Consider the following 20,092-nt stretch of genomic DNA (forward strand, 5'->3'; position numbering starts at 1 on the left):
AATGTGCCGAATGTGTGATAAGGCCCCAGGTGGCCTTACCACGGTTGCAAGTTGGACCATGTTAGTGTGGCGCCAAAAACACCGTTATCTTATCTGCTGACAACTGCAAATGCCACAGAGCATTTTCCTAACGGCAGAAACTGTAGAATACAACATCTGAGACCAGGATCAATAGGTGCGGAACTTAACGAGTAAAATTCGACAAGCATCGTATTTTGTAAAGCAACCCCGGAACCCAACATCTAAATGTATTTCTTTTTAATTAATACATAATTCGTCTGTTATAACTATATAGGGCTTTAACTCATAAACAATAGCTACAAAGAAAACCTGCGGGGCGCCAAAGTCTTGGAGACCAGTTGTCTACTACCCGTGACTGGAGAGTACTTATCTAAGTCGTTTTCCAGCTTTAAAAAAAAAAAAAATCTTCCAGATGCGTCACTATGAGAAGAGGGCGCGAAACGGGAACTGTCGCGACCCTCACAACTGGATCACGAATCCACAGCTGTTCCTCTGCTGTCAGTGAGGTAGGAGCTGCGCAACTTCCGCTCCCCACCTGACATGCGCCTCTGTTGCCAAGGTGACGCCCAGCTGCCCTAGCCCCCGCTTTGGCCGCAGCCGCCATGACGCTCCCAGCATGCAGTGCGCGCTCCGCCACTGCTCGGCCCCCAGCGCGCCGCCATGTTGTCGGAGTGAAAGGCAGAGAGGCAGACGGGCCCTCTCCGACATCCAGATTCATCCTACCACTCCACCAGTGAGTATTCACTCTGGAGGGTGTTCGACCAGTGTCCTGTGTACCAGCTGTCTATTCTGCCCCTCATGCTGCTTCGGTGTACTACCGGAAAAAGGGGAGGAGACGGTGGAGGCGCAACTCCCCCCCCCCCCCCCCCTTTGGCCAGGAAGCCAGGCCCCTATTGTTAGTAGACCAGGGAGCTGGAAGCCGCGGGGAAAGGGGGCAGGGCAATGTAATGCAGCCCCCTAGGTGCCACGGTTGCCTTTAGGTTTGCTCTTCGTATTGTTTCTCTCACCCCTACCCCCCCAATAAGTCCTATTCCGGTACCGGTTGAGGGTTCCTGCTTTTTTCTACTGGACCTAAGTTGTGTGTTTATTTTCAGTAATTCTGCTCAGATCGCCTTATATTACTCCTGTCTGACTCTTCCTCATGTCAGCTAAAGCTTTCTGTCTTACTCCTGTGCAAGCTCTTTGTACCATTTTCAGGTGATAATTCTGGTGGGCGTTGTAACACTTACTGTATCTTATGCGTAAATGGATTAAGTATGTATTCTTATACGAGCAGGTATTGCATTTAGAAGAAGTGTGACAGTACATCTGTATGAAACATCATTGTCAGTAGACTTTCTGTGTTCTTTTATTCTACACCTGTTTGTTTACATGAGTTAATGCTTCTGAGTGTATATGTCTTATACACGCACATTTGTGTGCGTTTATTTATAGAAATCCATCTACTTCTTTATACAATACTGCCGTGTCTAACTAAGTCTGTCTTGTAGCTTCTTGACCGTTGTTTCCCACTGTTTGATTGTTATGTGCATCCATTGCTTAAATGTAGTGCGTTTAACGCTTTATGTTAGAGATCTATAACTATATCAAAGCCTTGTGTGTGCAGTGTAGGTGTCAACACTGTCTAAACCCTTGCAGTCGGATTACACACGGCCTGTTTACTTCAAGTATTCAGGTGCTTCGGGCTTAGTTTTTTTTCTTTTGTTTTTATCAAGCTCTGTAGGTGTTCATCTTTTTAAAGTGTGCATGGTTGTAAAACAGCTATCTCTTTTGTTTTTGGTATTTGACGGTCTCTTTTGCAAGTTCGAACTGTCATTCTTTAGGACTGATATTCCATTTAGGCTGTCACGGATCACATTGATACACTTTTATTATGGAGTTGAAAGTTGCACCTCTTCACCCCAGTTTACCCCTCTTAAACTTTGTCATTGCTCTCTGATTTTTGTGTATTTGAGGGCTTTCCCGCATACTCGCTTCCCGCTGCATGTCTTCTTAAGGTGCTAGTTGTGACTGAGAATGTCAGTTAATTAAAATACTGATTGTGTTTCAGATATGATGGTTTCGATGAACCGTATCATAGACTTGTACGAGTGTAGCTCGTTTTAGAACTGTACAAAATAGCTTTCTTGCCTTCTGAATACTGTTCGTTTTTTTTCCTTTTGCTTGGCGTTAGTGGATGACAAAAATGCAAAGGAAAACGAGCTAGAGTATAGAAACGGATTCATGTTTTATTTTTCTGGGTATTCCAGACTTAAATTATAACCTGAAATTGGTTTGCCACCTTCACGTGGGGTATTCACCAACTTTTCATCTGAGTTTTTAGGAGCGTTTTGTTGAATGCGACCATAGAATCGAGGGAACTTTATGACATTTAATACTTCATATTTTGAAGATGCCTTACTGCTTCATTCTCTTGAGAATTTGAGAAGCATTTACCGGCATGCGTTGATGATTTGTTAAATTCACGTCAGATTTTAGACAGCCAGTCAGTCGCAAATGTAGGTTGATACCTCACTCGCCACTCGCTTCTAGAAGTTACGTTCAGAGTGAGTCAGACACGATAATATGTATTTTATTTGATGCATCTCACAGGCGAGGGATCCGACCCTTACTCCACTCTCTTTAATTTGTGTAATTTGACTTTGTATTAAGATCACTTTTCCATTCACTTATTTTAGAAGCATTAATTTCTCACGTGGATGGCTGGTGTGGAAAACTAGTAGGTCGCTGTCGGGTTAGGTCTCGTTTAAAATATGGCCATGCCTAGAAGTGGTATGTTTATGAAACTGCTCGTAAATCGCTTTCAGTTTAATGTGAAACCCATTATCGATGACATTTGCTGTCTGGGCCCTACGTTTTAGAGCCCACGGTGCTTGGTTTTATCTATCGATTTCCTTGTAAACGTTGAAATTACAGTGCAGGCGGGCGATATCGGTTTCGTTTTGTTGATATCCGGTTTGTTAAATCGCCCCCCACACATATAACACATGACCATTTTAAAATACTATAACGTGGGGGAAGTTAAAACAGTATTATTGTAGCGAGTCTCCTTCTCCGTCACCATCTCCTTCTTCTTCTCCTCCTCCTCCTTATTTTCTTGCCATGTTGTTTTATTTCTGGTATAGGCAATCTCTTGCTTATTTGTGAAGCACATTTCCATAATTAACTCTTTCTACATTTCAGTGCTTTCCAAAGGTTTGTCTAGCCTATGGAAGATATTTTGCTGGGGTATAGTCGGATATTTTTATGTCTGTGTTACATATTCGCTTGTGACGTATGTGGAAAGTTTCATACTAAGTTTGAAAGCCACTGATTAGGAGCATAGTTGACCAATGTCACACCCTGACCCCCATGCAAGTTTCATTGTGCATCAGTACTGTCCTACTTGTTAGTTTCAGTTAAATTTGATTGTGTTATACAACACTAGCTGTTTAAATGGACATGTAGTGGTTTTAATTAACTGTACACAATAAACAAGCTCGAAGCAGTGTTTGCTCTCCCGGCGAAGATACGGTCTTTGGGTATGTTTGAACTATTACACACGAGGTGTGGAAGGAGAAGGCTTCATTGTAGAGGGTATGCACACTTGAGTCTTAACCCTAACGCCATTAATAGTTTTATCTGCAATCTTGTATTAGTGAGAATATCAGGAGTTCCTCCTTTTTGGAAGGTGGTCTCACAGACTTGGTTGTGTCATGTTTCATTGAGGTAACCAACATGTTTCTGCCCACACAATGAGCTTGTACTGGTCTGGGCCATTCATCAGGGCAATGGATCCATATTTGTATCATAGTGGAATCTCACCTACACTGTTTTGCGGAGGGGGAGAGGCAGAAAAGACCACACTCAAGTCCTACCTGAGTGCTAATAGTAATCTAAAGCCCTATTATAATGGGTTGATGGCGTCAGATCTGGGACATGATCGATGCCCATTGTAGTGTCACATTCATCAAAGGGAGCATTGCTCGAGTGCACCTACTTGACACCTATCCCAGGCCAGTACACGCTCAGTGTGCAGGCAGAAACATGTTGGCTGTCTTAATTATCAGCAGAGTCATCATGCTTATGCCTACTGTCGACCTTTGCTTTTAGCCATACCAGTGGATACCCTTATTAAAGATAAAATCACTGGGAGTCCGCTAGGTGTTTTTAGTGACTTGGATGTCAGTATTCAGAAAGATTTATCTAAGAACTCCCTCTGGTAGGTCCTAACTAAGAGGTAGAGTCTGCCTTGCTGGCATTGTCCTACCAGGGTGGGGAGAGGTGGTCTGTGATGAAGCCTGACACAACCAAGTGTGTGAGACCAACTCTTCAAAAAAGGAGAAACTCCTCGATATTGTCACTAATACAAGATTGCCGATGGAACTATGGATAGTGTTAGGGTTAAGACTCAAGCGCGTGTGTCCGCTACAATCAAGCCTTCCTCCTCCACACCTTTTTGTGTGTATTAGTTCATCTTTGGCAAGGACATGTGAAGGGGTGTGAACCTCTCACCTCTCTCCTTGTTTAGTATGCTTGAACCAACCATATGCTCAGTAACAATAGCCAATAGTGAACTAAGAGGCAAGTTAGTTGTTTTGCGCACTCTTTGGGTGATATAGGATTGTTAAACAAACAACATTATATCTTTTATTAAATCAAACACAGGAGGTTTCTTTTACAGCACACATTCTGAAGTCATGTATTTTGAGATCCTCATACGTGATAATGAAGAAAAGGAGGGAAAGTGAAACAAAACAATTGCCTGGGATCTCACACAATTTGGTTAAGTAAAGATCCGGGGATTAATCCCAAATATTTGGTTTCACATTGTGCAGTTCAGATACTTGATGATCAAGCTTCCCTTCCCCTACGCCCACCTTACCACAAATACACTGCCATCCAGTTGGCATCAGTGCAGCCCTCGGTCACATCGCAGACCAAATTTTGTGGCCCCTGGGAAAACGTTTGCGAGTACCCATGAATTAAATAATAGTTTTAAATCTTGAGTGTTTCCTTTATTTCCTCTTGAGTTTACCAGATCCTGAGGTCTCCTTGTTTTGAACAGAGAATCTTGCCCATAATATTTGCTTGATTGCAGTAATCCAGCTTGTAAATACATCAAGGTCTTGGTAAGTGTGATGCAGTGACTTGTTTGTAGGCGAGGGATGGTTGTTCTCAAAACATGGTATGCTAATCCTTTCTTTTCGCTTTATCAAACACACTTGTGCATACCTCTTTGGTTTATGAACACAAAAATTGGTCAGTGCGAGGGAAGTATTAGGCTCGACTTCCACAGCAAAAGTACTCCGTCTCAGAGTGTAAGGTATAGATTCATTGTATATGGAACATTCTTATTTTGACTATAACAATTACATTCTTTTGTAAGGATTTTGCAAGGTAAAATATTGCACATCAAGAACAACTTAAATCAGAACATCAACAATTACGATAAACATCCACTGAGAATGAAGCGCTCCTACAAAGTGACAGCACAGCGAAAAGTGAATAAGTGAACATAAAGTACATCAGTGTTATTTACATATATATATATACAAAAACATGTGTCTGTCAAAAAATCTGTGATTTTCATAATGCAACACCCATTGCTTGAGTGTCGTAAATCCTCTACTAAGTATTTGCAAACAGTCCACAAAAAAAAATGTTGACGTCCTTTTTGTCGACGTTTCAACCCCAGCAGTAGGTGAATTACCAACAGGTCATCCTGAGGACCAAGAAATAATGTAGGAAGCACCGACGAGGCGCTATGTGGATTACTCAAGCCAGAAACAAACTAGTTTCCATACATCAATTATTTGTGTAGCTCCATGTACGTAGGCAAGAGCTGGAAAATTCTTTATCGATCATGCACTCGCTTACACATCTTTAAATAATTATTCTTGTTAATGAAATAGTCGTAAGTGAGAAAGGACTTTAGTATCTCTGTATTTTAATGCATTTATGACACTTGAAGAAATAATGGTAAAAAATGAGCTTGCCAGTTGAAATACTCAGTAAGAGAATGTCTGTGGCTACAAAAGTTGCAATAAATAAATAATTAATTAATTTTATTATGATGGTGCTCTAAATGCAGTAAAATAGGGAGATACTAAAGTCTTTACTCATCTATGACGTTTTCATTAACAAGGATGATTATTTAAAGATGTGTATGCGAGTGCATAATGAGGCCAGCATTTGAAAAAGGAATTGGAGCAGGAACGTGTCATGCTGAAGGACTTTAATAAAACTGAATACTAACTCGTAGAGTACTCCTTTTCGTTCTTGTGGCGAGCCGAAGGTGATGGATATTTTCACGTGCAAGCCACTTGCACAGCAAGAGGCACATGTCACAAAGGAGTTCTGCAGGGGGAGTGGCTTTTGGAGGATATTGTCTGTGTATGTACATGTATAGCAATGTATACAGGTAAAATATGAGTAACCTATATATTGATGACATCGGAGCCCTCCTTGACCGGGTTGAAACAGTGGCTCTGATCCTCCTTGACCTCTCAGCAGCCTTTTGTACTGTGTCCCATCACACCCTGGTCAGAACATTGCATCACATCAGTATCCAAAGAAATGCCCTTAAGTGGATTGCCTCATTCCTCACTAGAAGAATGCAAAAGGTCCGCCTACCTCCATCAACCTCTGACCCCAATGACGTAATCTTTGGTGTCCCTCAAGGATTCTCCTTCAGCCCCACCCTCTTCAACACTTACATGACCCTCCTTGGCCATAATTGTACGATCCCATGGACTAAACATCATATCTTATGCAGATGACACCCAGCTCGTCCTATAGCTCTCAGAAGATCCTGCCAGCACAAGAACCAACTTCCACACGTGCATGGCGAGTGTCACCAACTGCCTGAAACTCAGCACAGACAAAACAGAAGTGCTGATCTTTGGCAACATTTCCCCCCCCCCAAAAGACTGTTGGTGGCCATTGGAAGAAATTAGGTCCTTCACCCAAGCCGACTGAAGATGCCAGAAACCACAGCATAATCGTGGGCCACAAACTGACCATAAAGTCCAAGATGACCGCTGTCTCTCTCTCTCGCGCTCTCTCCGCACCCCCCACACCAACCGAAGCAACAGCAGGGGACGCTCCTTCTCCTACCTTATGGCGAAATCCTGAATCAGTCTCCTGCAGCTACTGCAGTTCCAGAGAGCACGCAAGACTTGGCTGTTTGACTGAGTCACCTGAACCATCATGACCTTCAATCGCCTGGATGCCCTCTAGGGTAACTCATTGCTCTATCTAAATCCGCTTGACCAATTGGGTGGTTTAAATAGCCTTCTGTGATACCACCTGCGGAGTCTGTTCCCCAGAAACTATTTTTGAGATGCAGACCACAATGAATACTAGGTGCAATTTGTGATTATTGACAAGGCATGTCACACTACTATTTAATTAGTGCAATACCGATTTTATGATATGTATATTTTACACAACTGTCCATTGAAAAAAAACACCCATTGATCCTCTGTTTTATTTTCTCTTTGGCTTGTAGGCTTGCGATGTGTTTTTTTTTTTTTTTTTTTTTTTTCTTGCTGCTGACTACAGTAACATTCTAAAATGATAATAGTTCTCAGAGAACTAGTTGTTTCAGAAAGTCTGAATTAAGATGTGTTCCAAAAAACATGCAAAATCATTCTGACTTTGGGCACTTTACAGATTGCAACTTCAGAACACATTCTGAACACAGTTTTTCCGTGCAGTTTTTATTTTCTGCTTGTCGAAGTTGTTATAGGTTTTTTGGCCCCCAATTTGCATGGAAAAATAAATTCAGTAGTAAGCCAGTTATTGTAGATGTATATATTTGATTTACTTAGATTTTTGTCAGGTTTCCCGTTTATGAAATTTCCAACAGTACATTTCAGAAATCAGTGAAAGTTGCTGATTTCAAGGCTTACTGCTCCCTTCATTTGCACCTATTGTCCACAGTGTTAATCTGCTGGATCCAGAAAGGCAAACATGAGCATGTCACTGCTGCCTAGGCGCCCCCCCCCCCCCCCCCCCCACCCTGCAACCTTTTCTTCGATTGGAATTAACGTTTTGCCTTACACCCTCAGAAAATACGCTCACTACTGGGTGATAAGTCCTGCATGCAAATTGGTTGTGACGGCCCAGAAAGTTACAGCTTTGTGGGTGTTAACCACATCCCCAAAATCAGCTGATGTGATGTGTAAAAAATCTACCAAATTGGTGGATTTTCTGCTATCATAAGAACAGTTTAGGGCCTGGAGGCTGCTTGCTTCCCTATTGAATAGTCTAGACCCTAAATCAATCGTTTTTGGAGCTGTAAGTGTGAATCACTAGGCAAAATGTTTGTAAATCAGGCCTTGTTTGTTTGCAGTGCACATTTACTTGTTCCTATGTCAATTGTGGTATACTGTTGCAGTCGGGCAAATTTCTCTATAAAGCCATTTTTAGTAGCCCATTTGAAACATTATCTTTATTTGGTTCTATATTTTAGTAGTGCTCTAGTATTTACCTAATTTTCTAATTGCACATGGTTCTTTTTGGGGCAAACAATATTGCCACTATTTTGTGTAGGAGAGCCTTGGCAGTCAATGGAAATGTCTGTATTTATTCTATGACCTGGTTATGATCTCCCTCTTTGTAATGCTCTCGAATGCTGCATTTTTAGTGATTTATAACTGCTGTGTAAAAACTCTTCTTGATTTTTCAGGCAGGTTTCTGCCCACCTTTCTGTCTCATTGTTTAGTTATTCCTTTGAGACAGGGTGTTTGCCTGTCGTTGAAAGACCCATTGTCTTTAATACCAGTATTTATGATTTGGGTTAGTCATTGCCAATGTTTAGAATTGGTTGAATTTCTTGTTTAGTAGTCTAATTTGCTTGTGTTTTTTATCCATTGACTTTTATACCTCTGATTGTGGTTGTCGTTCCCCTGGATCATAGCTTCTTCACTATCCTTCTGATTGGTTGACACTTTTGCTTCAAAGTCTCGTATCCTTGAACTGCTTTTTTGGGTCGAACATAAGCGGTCGACCTCGTATATACTTTTAGTAGTATACTTCTTTTGGCTTAAAGCGATTTTAATTTGTTGGTTGCAATGTCCTTAAAAGTTCTTGCTCGCAAGTGGTCAGTTCTAAGTTTTTCTCCCTCCATATTTCTGTTTCAGAGAAGTGACCAATTACTGTATTATTCCACTTTGGTTTCTTTATCTGTTGCTTTTCTGACTACTTTTGTCCTTTCTTGGTTGCTCACTTTTTACTGGAGTGTTTTTAGGCTGGTAGCTGCCTGCGTTTTTATTGCTTCACTCTGTTCCTTCAATTTCGCTGATATTTGTTTTGGCTTTATTCCAGTGCTGTCCTTGTTTACCTCTGGCTCCTGAAATAAGTTTATTTTACAAAAGAAACACCTGGTGCCTAAACGTTTAGCCCATTGCTCACGAAAGCCACAATATGCCCTTTCTGGTACAATGTAGCTAAACTGTGAAGCTATGATGTGAAACCTGCAGAGCCTCATCTGGAGACTCTCTCCAGGCCCCCCTACCTGCTAGCCCTCTGACATCTGCACACAAGGCATTGCTTATCTCCTTTATTGCGGCCATAAATCTTCTCGGGCTGCTCTGCTATTAACTTCATTAGAGCTTTGTTGAAATGCAAGGCAAAAATGCTTGCAAGACATTTCATTCTGTTAACATAAAAAGAAAAATACTTTTCCAGCCTTATTTTCCAATTTCTTTTCAGACGTGTACGCAACTTGAGGTAGTGCTGTCATCTTCTTGTAAAAGGCTTGTTATTTCTGATGACAGTAGCCACCAGTGACCACCAAAACATAGCAGGAAAAGACGAAGTTATGAGGCAGGATTGAACAATTTCTTTGGCAAGAAATGTCCAGTTCAGAATTTACACTGTCAGTAGCTCTAACTTAAGAAAATGTGAGACTTATTGTATCGCAAATGCTTGTTTTTATTTGTTCGGGTAGAGCCTGGGAGTGCATGCACTAGCGCATGCGTCTTGCTTACAAGACTGTTGTGTTCAGTAAAAGGCTTGGAGCCCACGTGTCACTCACTATTTGTTAGTTTGCGTGGCACTCTTTACAGCCTTGTAATTTAAGGCGCGCCTTGCATCACTTCCGTTTCTCGGTGTGGAGCAGGTATCAAGCACTAATTGATTCAACTTAATTACTGCCAGTCCGCTGCTCCTGACGTGATCTTGGTACTATTTGTTCTTCTAACTTCTACAGCCCGCAAGCAGAAGGCTTGTGACTGGCAAAAAACGTGCCCAGCAGGGCAACCAAAATTGCAAAGCTTTATTTTTTAAACCTAACTTTCTTTTATTTTGCCAAGTTGTCTTTTCTCAGTTTCCATTCGCGTTTTCTTTTTGCTCGTGGTTGATGTTGTCAAAAGATTCCAGTTAACTTGTTCTAAATATGCGAGACCTATTGCATTGCAAATGCTTTCTTTTTGTTTGTTTTTATCAGCACTGCTTCAAAGAACATTTTATTTTTCTCTGCTGCGTCCCACCTCACTTACCTGCCCTGCATTCTGTGTTTGGCACAGCACTGCATCCTTCCCTAACCTTCTCCAAGCTCTTCAGCTTGATTCTCCATTCCTTCCTTGGCATTCTAATATGTGCTTTGACACTTTAAAAAAAAGTCCTATTCAAAGATGTGCATCTGCCATCATAGAACATAAAAGTAAATTAAAAAAAGTGGTTGTCACAGCGTCCTGAGTGAAACATAAATGAATATACTTCATCACGCTTGTGCTGGCCAAATAAAAAGTAAACAGAAAACATAACCACTGTACCCTCTTGCTTAAATGGTCTTGCATGGTTAAACATGCTTTCCTATGCCATCACACTGGGCTAGAGTTTGGCTTTATTAGGGTCGAGCTCACAAGCGCTCCTTCCCTGTTGTAATCTCTCTGAGCTTCTAACCACGACCACCACTTTCATTGGTTTGTGGGCTTGCCTTTTAAAATCCAGTTTATTTCATTAGTGAAAGGTATGCATACGTCTCGCCTTTTCAGGTGTTTAGCCCTCCTCAGGCGCACCGGCCAACTACTGAAAACATACGAGGCTCCATGTTTTCAGCATGGTTTCCGGACTACTTTATCTTTTTATTTTCCACGCAGCGCAATTACGCCGCGTTTTACATAGTGCGAGCGCGCTTGTTGTTTTTTTTTTTTTCTTCTTTCAATTCATGTTGCAAGAAAAATCCGGATAGGAGTTTACAACGCTAATAGCTCTAACTCGAGCAAATGCAAGACCCGTTGCATTGAAACATGCTTGTTTTTGTCAGTGCTGCTCGGCATCTGCATGAAGTAATGGCAAAGCCAAAAGATCCGCTGAAGCGTTTCAAAGGGAAGAGCTGTTGGCTTAGCTAATACTTATATTTTTTGGTCCTTACAGTTGACATGGTTGTTCCTATAGTGCAGGTTTTATTATATTGTTCTCTATTAATGGGTAAATGGGCATGTGTAGTATATTTAAATTTCTCACCTTTATTCATATCTGATACCTGCGCCATTTACCATTTTCAGTGGAAGCGTGGATCAGCCCGTCTTTTTACACAGGGATTTAACACTGAGTCCGAGAAATCAATGCAAGGTAAACTAATCTTTGGAAAATTAACTTTTTTAACATTAAGAAACCTCAGCTAGCTACAGCAGTCGCTGCAGATGTCCGTGCACGACCAGAAAGTCAAATAATTGAATCCTGGTTGTTGTGGTGGGGAATAATGACTTGTAATTTTATAGAGCTGCAGGGTCACAGGCTGTCGCAAAGAGATCTGTGCATATGTGAATCATTATATCTATATAATTTTAGTAATAGGTATTCAGGCTATATCTAGAAGCATCTTTATAAGTGTCCAATAATGTACACACACCAGAACTCAACTGGTGAACCCTTATATCTCCTCCCAAGAAAAATAAATCTTTGTCACTGTTGAGCTGTAAGTGACCCCAACAGTTAAAGATATATCCTAGCTCCCAAGCAGCCTTAATTTAGTACTTAACCAACTGCACAGGATTGAAGGGCATAAAGGGCGAACTAAAACCAGCATCACTGAAATATTGTGGCACTTGAAGACCAAATCATGTGGCATGATTGACTAAATAATGCACTGACAAAAGGAAAATTATGAGGCATAACGTGGCACATTTTGTGTTAGTATTACTTCACTATTTTCCCATTTTTTTCACATTTTTTAGCACTCTCTAGGCATAGGTTTCATTAATATCGATTTGACACCAAAATATAACAATCGGCAACAGAAAGATGACCAGTCACTGTTTGCAAAGGACCATCTACTGTGTGACAACATGTTGCTATGTTTTTAGTAACTTTTGATCTGTTTGAGCCTGAAACATTTTTTTTTGTTGAAATCTAGAGATTACGCTGCAGGTGATGGATTATGTAACAAATAGAGCAAATCTATAATTATGTTTTATTATCTTCATTTGCTTGCATGAAGCACCAGTGCAGAATTGCTGTGCCAGGGTTGTGTTCGGCCTTGGAGTAAGGGCCTGTGGAAGAGGAAAATGCAAGCAGAGTAGACACCTTAGTTTGGACGTAAGAGACATGACCGTGAGAAGGATGTTGCAAGATGGGAACCTATATTTGTAACAAACGGCAGAGAAAACAGCCCACCTTGCAAGGCAATACCTATTATTAGTGAAGCAGGTGTATCAGCACTAGGTCCAGGGGCTTGAGGAACCCACTGGATAACAAATATGACTGCCTTTTCTCTAAAATAAAAGATTAAGGTGCGAGTGTTCATTTTTCTTGGTAGCTTCAGAGCAGAAAGCACCTTTACAGCAAAAAGGCAGGGGCAACACATTCAAGCTTATTTTTATTTTTCTAAAAGGAAGGAGAATTTTGCCTAGCTGCGAGAGCTGCAGATTGTGGAACTGGGTTCAAGTCTTGGGGTCTGCTCATTAGCTGTTTGCCTAGAATCACTTACATTGCTACGTCTTTAAAAAAAAAAAAAATCGGAATGTATCTGTTCTTATGTAGTCTGTTTTAGTGTTACTGTGGGCGCCAAGTCTGCACTGCAGAGCACCAAATGCGAATGGACTTCTGGACAACAACCTCTGATTAACTGTTGTAATAAGCCAGACCTCCAAGCTGTTTTTGTAGTTTCATTGCTTTGGAGACTTCATTTCCTTTCTGTCCCTGGACTACAGGCCTGTGTTGCTATTGCCACTTGATTTGCTCCTTTGTTCCTTTACAGCGTTATCCGAAGGGTTAACAAAGGTAGCTAGGATAGGGTAATGTTTTTAGGCTATAGTTTCTAGCTGAATTTGGTTCTGTGAGGTGAGTGCAAAGCAGACTGGGTATGTAAATGTATTGAAAGTTTCAGAATGACACATAAGTGATTCCGTTCTCAACAAGTTGACTAATCAAGCTGGAGTATATGTTTATGCTACATTGAAACGTTTTGGAAATACTGGGTAAATGCATTTTTTTTATACTGTAGTGTATATTAGTTAAGTGCTGCATCTGCTTACGAGATAAATGCAAGTAGATGAACGTTTTCAAAGTAGGGTGGAAATAGAATAATCATGCCTATATTCCTTAAATGATGATTTAGAAGGGGTGGGGAGGTGTAAAGCATTTTAGGTCACAAAGTGTATGGGTGGACTTTGTTCCATTTTCCATAAATTAATGCTTTGGCTTGACATGCTTGAGGTTTATTTATAGGTGGTGATGCTAAAAGGGAGTGATGAGTTCAGTTGAGGAGTCGGGTAGACATTTAAGAGAAGTGGCACAACAGTGAAAGCCTGGTAAACTTCAGTCATCAATGCCAAGTTCTTCATTTTTAGATCAAGTGTAAGCGTACAACCTCTTGTATATTTCTGTGGGGTTCCAGCTATTTCATTTGTTAGTTTGTTTCATTTAAAAATCCTTGCTTGCTAGTGGTCAGTCATCCCTCTTTGTCCCTTCTTCTGTGTGGGAGCAAGGACTACTATTTTTATCATTTATTGTTGTCAGCCTATCCGGCCATAATAATTACACACTTACAAATACCAACCCTACGTAACACATTTAAAAAATCACATAAAGTACAAACATATCAATAAGAACTACACTCCGCGTCGGTGCTTCGACATGCACCACAGCGCTGCACCCAGTTTACCCTAAGTTAACGTGTAGATGCTTTATATCTATGGCTGACCAATCGCGCCATAGATTATTTACATAACACACTAAACAGTTCTATGGTGTCATGATGAATCTGAAGGTTAAATTACTTTTCCTGGCACTGGTCATTCGGGACCATTCAGTACGATCCTCCAGTTTGATAACATACCAGAAACTATCCCTGCTTTACCTCGTCCTGCACCAATTTCCCCAGGCTGGTGACACCTATAGAACACCGCAAGCAGTTATTCTCGTGCCAACAGCTGAAGGTGCATTGATAATCGTAACTTCCATGCCTCCAGGATGTATGTTGAAACCATCATCACAATGTGTTTTTCATCTGAACGCATACATAACACTTCAGCTTCTTTACACTTCCTGACTCTGTACGTTTTAAAAAGTGGGCGTAAATACAGTTTACCAAGTACAAGTGTAAAGTGACATAATAAAAGGAAGTGAGATAATGTTTCTTGACTGCCTTGAAGGCATGGGCAGCAATCTAATCTCCCCAAGGGGGGGGGGGGGCAGGCTGACATTCATTGGTCACCGCGGTCACCTGTAGTGTGCCCATACAAAATTTAAAATAAAGAGCGCTTCTTTTCCTCCGGGTAGATTCTGTCTATAAAAACATCTGGTTTGAGTTCTTGATTAAATAAAATGTAGCCCTTAAACAAAGGACTAAGGGCCTGATTCTAACTTTGGAGGACGGTGTTAAACCGTCCCAAAAGTGGCGGATATACCACCTACCGTATTACGAGTCCATTATATCCTATGGAACTCGTAATACGGTAGGTGGTATATCCGCCACTTTTGGGACGGTTTAACACCGTCCTCCAAAGTTAGAATCAGGCCCTAAGTGTCTCACACATGTTCCGTGTCTTTTGGTCCCAATATGCCTTTTTTTACAGCAGGTAAACTAGGCCTTCTGATTTTTTTTTTTTCTGGATGAAGCCAGAGTTCTTCCAGACCTATTGCAGCCAGGGTGGTTGAGATGTGTTTAAACCAAGGCAGTTTCCGATGGTTTTGTAAATTCATGATGTCGATCAATTCATCTTTATATGATTTGAGTTATTTTGCTCAAATGCGAATCAGTATCTTATTGGAGCCAATGCAATATAGTCCTCAATTTTCCTCATTTTCAGGTCTATTCTTATCGCATTCATCGGTGTGCCATTGCCTAGATAAAGTAATCAGCGTGTGAATTTATTTTCAGTTACTTGTATTGGTAAAGTCTTTTTGAATCCCCAAATCCCTGCGCAATATAGTGCTGCAGCCCTTGCTTTCGTTTTGTACGCAAGCAGTGCAGAACTCGCATGCTTGACTGCCTGTGGCTATTGCAAATCTGAGTTCGGCTCCAGCTTGTTGGGCCAGGGAGATGTTACTTTTATAAACTTGCCGATTCCATGTCAGTTTATCTTCCAGCCTACTGCCCAGGTAATCATAGGTCGCCACTTGGGCCAGAGGCTTTTTATTTACCCTAAAGGTCACTCGCATCTTCTGTTTTTGATTGAGAATCATGAACTTTGTTCTACCCTCATTAAACGCCATGTTCCTCAAGGCACAAAATGATTCAAAACCCTTTAGTAGAGGATGCATTGCTATCTCCGTTCTTGCCAATAGTACATCATCTGCAAAAAGCAAAATAGGCATGGTTTATTAGCTAATTTTGGCACGTCCAAGTTTAAATTCCTCAGGTTTTGGCCTACTTCATTTATATAGCAATTGAATAGAGTTGGGTCGAAGACACAACCTTGTTTTTACACCTTGCTGGGTTGGAATCTCAGCCATACAGTCCTTTCTTGGACTGTATCTGACCCTGGCGGTATTTCCTGTATGTAGTAAGATTAACAGCCTTAATATCTTTACTGGTATTCCCATTTCCGACAGTAGCTGCCATAATATTTGGCAATTCACGCTGTCAAATGCTGTTTGAAGATCCACAAAGACCAGGTATAGTGGGGAGTCCTTTCTGGAGACCTATTTAGTGCAAATCATATTCAGCTTAAAGAGTTGATCTGTTGTGCTTTGACCCCTCCTGAAACCAGCTTGATGGAACGATAATAGATCTCTTTCCTCTAGCCACTGGTCCAGGCGCAACTGGATCAGTTTGGCGAACATTTTTCCAAGCAATGACCGTGGCCTGTAATTACACAGCATATCCTGTGGCCCCTTTTTGTTTATTGGAACAATTATTGATTTCCTCCATAAAGTCAGAATCACCTCAAAGTGCCACAGATGTTGTATAGGTGAGCTAGAGCTGGTAGCCATAACGATAATTGGTTACAATAGACGTCTGAGTGAAAACCATCTACGGCTTTTGGAGAAGGATAGCATGTTTAATTTCTTTCTCACTGAATTCAAGCGCTAGCTCCATGGCGCGCGGAAGGGCATAGATTATTTGCATAAAGTTTACACAGGGAAGGTTGTTAAGGACTGATTTGTGTTCTGACACAATGGGCCACTTTGTTGCTACCACGTAAGTCTCTTGGGATGATGATACCTTGCTTGTTTTGTGGTTGCTGCCACTACTATTGTATAGTTATGCATTGTCCTGTTTACCTGGTTTGCAGGGGACACATTGTTTTTTTTTTTTTTTTTTAACCTGCTCCTGTCCAGGGACGCCTCCCTTTTCATTTGCAGAGCATTGTTCCTCTGAGCTTAGCTGTAAACAAGGCTATAAATCAGGCTTTTATCTTGGTCACAATTTGTCTTTGTTGGTCCTCAGCTGCCTGGCTCTCACCCTTCCTTGGCTTAGATTTACTTTACCAAGTGTGCCTGTCTGTGTGCTGAGAGCCAGGGCAGAGGATCGCTTGTACTTGCGTATAGCCCAGGCACCCAGGGCTTTGCAATCCTTGGAGACTATGCCCACTTCTGCTCCATACTGGGATCCCACTCGCAGCTCCATCAGTGCACAGCAGTTCACACACTCCAAGCCCTCCGCTTTGCCAGGAACCCCACACATGCAGTCTGCCAGAGCACCTCTGTTCTTGCAGTCAGTACACTCTGCTGCTCCAGTACTGAGACCTCGGATGCAGCTCCATCAGTGCACCTCAGTTCACACACTCCAATCACCTCAGCCGTGCATGTGCCACAACCTCACACAAGCTGTCTGCCAGAGCACCTTAGTTAATTACAGTCAGTACACATTGCTGTTCCAGTACTGGGACCTTGGGCGCATCGCCATCAGTACACCTCAGTTCACACACTCCAAGCCCCTCAGTCATGCAAGAACCCCACACACATCGTCTGCCAGAGCACCTCAGTTCTTAGTCATTAATCTCTGCTGTTCCAGTACTAGAACCTTGGGTGCAGCTCCATCAGTGCACCTCAGTTCTACCCTGGCAAGGTCACTTCCTTTCCTATACTACCCCGCTCACACACACAGTTCCATTACAGCAGCTCAATTCCAATATTCAGTCCCGCTGCCAAGCCAATACTGGACCCAAAAGAGCAAAACATAACTCAGCCGGTGCACCCCAAGTCTAACATCCAACGCCTCTGTTGATGGTAATAACCACAGCTCCATCAGTTCTAACATTCAGTGCACATTTCTTCTCAGTACTAAGGCTCACACACGCCTTTCAGGATTCCTTGATTCTGTGGTTCAGAGACGATGCCACTCCCATATTGGTCCCCACTTGTAGCTTTACCAGGGCCCCTCCAGGCTAATACTCAACCACTTGCACGCCAATACTAGGTTCTACACATAGCTCCATTAACATGCCTAACTTCTGACCTTGTGTGCCTGTTACTATTCCAGGGCTGCAGCCCACATACAACTCTCAGTGCACATCAACCCTAACCTGCAACGCCCCCATTATTCCAATACCAGGAATAACATGGGGCTCCATTTCTCATTCGTCAACCGCTGCCTTTCTTTATTCTAGCACAGGGCTGGGACGCAGCTCTGTCTGTACCCCGAATCCTGATCTGAAGTGCCCCAATATTACGGTATTGGGGTTCACATTCAGCTATGCTAATGCACCTCCTGCTGTCCCGCAGTGCCCCCTGCTGTTCCGCACTCTGACTTCTGTTTGAGGCCATGGGGGAGCCAATTAAATCTATTCTAAGCTGCCATCTTTTATTGGGATGATCTGTTTCACCTATCTCACTCTGTTCTTTCCTTTACTCTGTTTACTCTTAAAGTTTTCTTTCTCCTCCACTTTTCTCATTCCAGCTCTCAAAATCCACACGTTAGCAGTTTAGCCCTTTCTTTCAACTGTTTATTTCTACTCATCTCCCTTTTTAATATATATATATATTTTTTTTCAACTTTTAATTTCCCTCTTCTTTTTGCTACCTACTTTCAAAATTGCAAGACACTTGGTTATTGCTTTACTTTTTTCATTCCTCTTTTCTTCAACAGGCGTTCATTCTTTCACTTTTTTTTAATCTTCCCTTCATTCTTTCTTTGTCTTTTCTTTTTGCTCTTTTCTTTTATTTGGTATGCGTCCTTTCACTTTAAAAAAAAAAAACTTTCTTCCTTCCTCTGCTGTTTTTCTTATCATTATCTGTCAATTTACATTTTAATTTAAATTCCTCTTTTTCCTGTCTATGTGTGGAAGCCACAAGTTAACTTGTCGGGACCCAAAGTGTCAAAGTGGTTTTCCCATTCTGTGTCTGAAAAATGTCAGTACATACATGCCCTGGTTCTTTCGCTGCTTGTTTCTCTCACCATTTTTTTCCCCTTTTCTCGAATTTTCATTTTTCTCTCTTTTCACACTTCTTTCATGATTTTTTTCCTTTCTATTTTTTTTTGTTTGCTAGCTTTCTTCCCTTTTTTCCTCTCATGTTTGCTCTATTTCTTCTTAGTTGTTTTTTTTAAGTCTCATTCTTTCTACCTTTTCTTTCTTAATTTTTTTTGCGACCCCCCCCCCTCTTTTTTTCCTTTTGTCTGTTGTATTGCTTTTGCTTCTTTTTCTGCCCCACCCGCTTTCTCTCTTAAGACTTAGTTATCAATGAAGCAACAGGTATAGTGTCACCGGGCCCAGAGACCTGTGGACCTCACTGAACTTTAATTACTGCTGTATTTTGCTACTGAAATTGCAGTCACCCATTTTCCTTTTTCTCCAAGGCCCATGGCATCGCTACTACGCCACTTGTCCTCTTCATCTTTACTCCTGACTCCCTCTTCAATTTCACCCTCCAGTCAGTCCCAAATTATATTTTTGTTATGGTGTTTTGAGCATTATGCTCTAATGCCAAAAATGTATTTCTGATAAAGGCTTCAATGATAATTGTATATGTAGTAAGATGGAGGAAGAAGGTAAATGGAAGTGCTTTAGTTAAATGCTGGGGCACTGGAATTATATGGCAGAAAAAGACGAAAATATGAGGCAGACTTGACCAATTTATGTGGCAAAAAAAGTCCAGGTATGAATTTACAATGCCAATAGCTTTACCTAAAAAATATATATATATATATGCGAGACCTATTGCATTGCAAATGTTTAACTTACTATTTGGTATGTGTGTTTTCTTTAAACCTACTCCACTCCAGTTGGCTGAAAGAAGATTGCACTCTGCCCAGTGCTTCCCATGCATTTCATTGACTGGGTTAACACAGTACTTTGGGTCTGGTAAGCAGTGGCCACACGTTGACCCAACCGGTGCGTGTTCTTCATGCTGGAGTCAATCAGATGTTGCTAAGAAGCTTTCTTTAACCTCTCAAAGAAGGCACTTGAAGTGAAAGAAACCATAGGATATTTTAGTGCGGTGGAAGGTGTTTCATTCATTGAAAAGGATTTAATACCTTCAGTGGATCAAAATGTAATTGATTGTTTTTAAAGATTTGGCACCCCTGTCCTAGAGCACTTTACAGACTAATAATGTGGGGATCCTGTCCATCAATGCACCTTTCCTTCCCACTTAGAGGAAAAGTGCTCATTCGAACAAGTTGGGTTCCTGTGGTAGTGTATTACTCTTCCAAGAGAGACTGAGTGCTAGAGAGGTGTGGGTGCATCAGTAC

At 41.5% G+C, this 20,092-nt stretch overlaps 1 protein-coding gene across 18 annotated transcripts in view; it reads left to right on the forward strand.

Moving 5' to 3' along the window:
- Window positions 1-636: 636 nt before the first annotated feature.
- Window positions 637-20,092, forward strand: part of PUM1 (pumilio RNA binding family member 1) — an 859,012-nt gene continuing 839,556 nt past the window's right edge. For 14 of the 18 annotated variants that reach the window (XM_069224905.1, XM_069224910.1, XM_069224908.1 and 11 more), the window contains exon 1: window positions 637-754. The gene's annotated coding sequence lies outside the window, so the exon portion shown is untranslated. Of the gene's footprint in view, window positions 755-913; window positions 1,002-20,092 lie in introns of those variants that run through there. The other 4 variants (XM_069224920.1, XM_069224921.1, XM_069224922.1 and 1 more) reach the window with 4 other exon arrangements.

Source organism: Pleurodeles waltl, chromosome 3_1 (genome assembly GCF_031143425.1).
Source record: "Pleurodeles waltl isolate 20211129_DDA chromosome 3_1, aPleWal1.hap1.20221129, whole genome shotgun sequence".
In the NCBI taxonomy this organism is placed as follows: Eukaryota; Metazoa; Chordata; class Amphibia; order Caudata; family Salamandridae; genus Pleurodeles; species Pleurodeles waltl.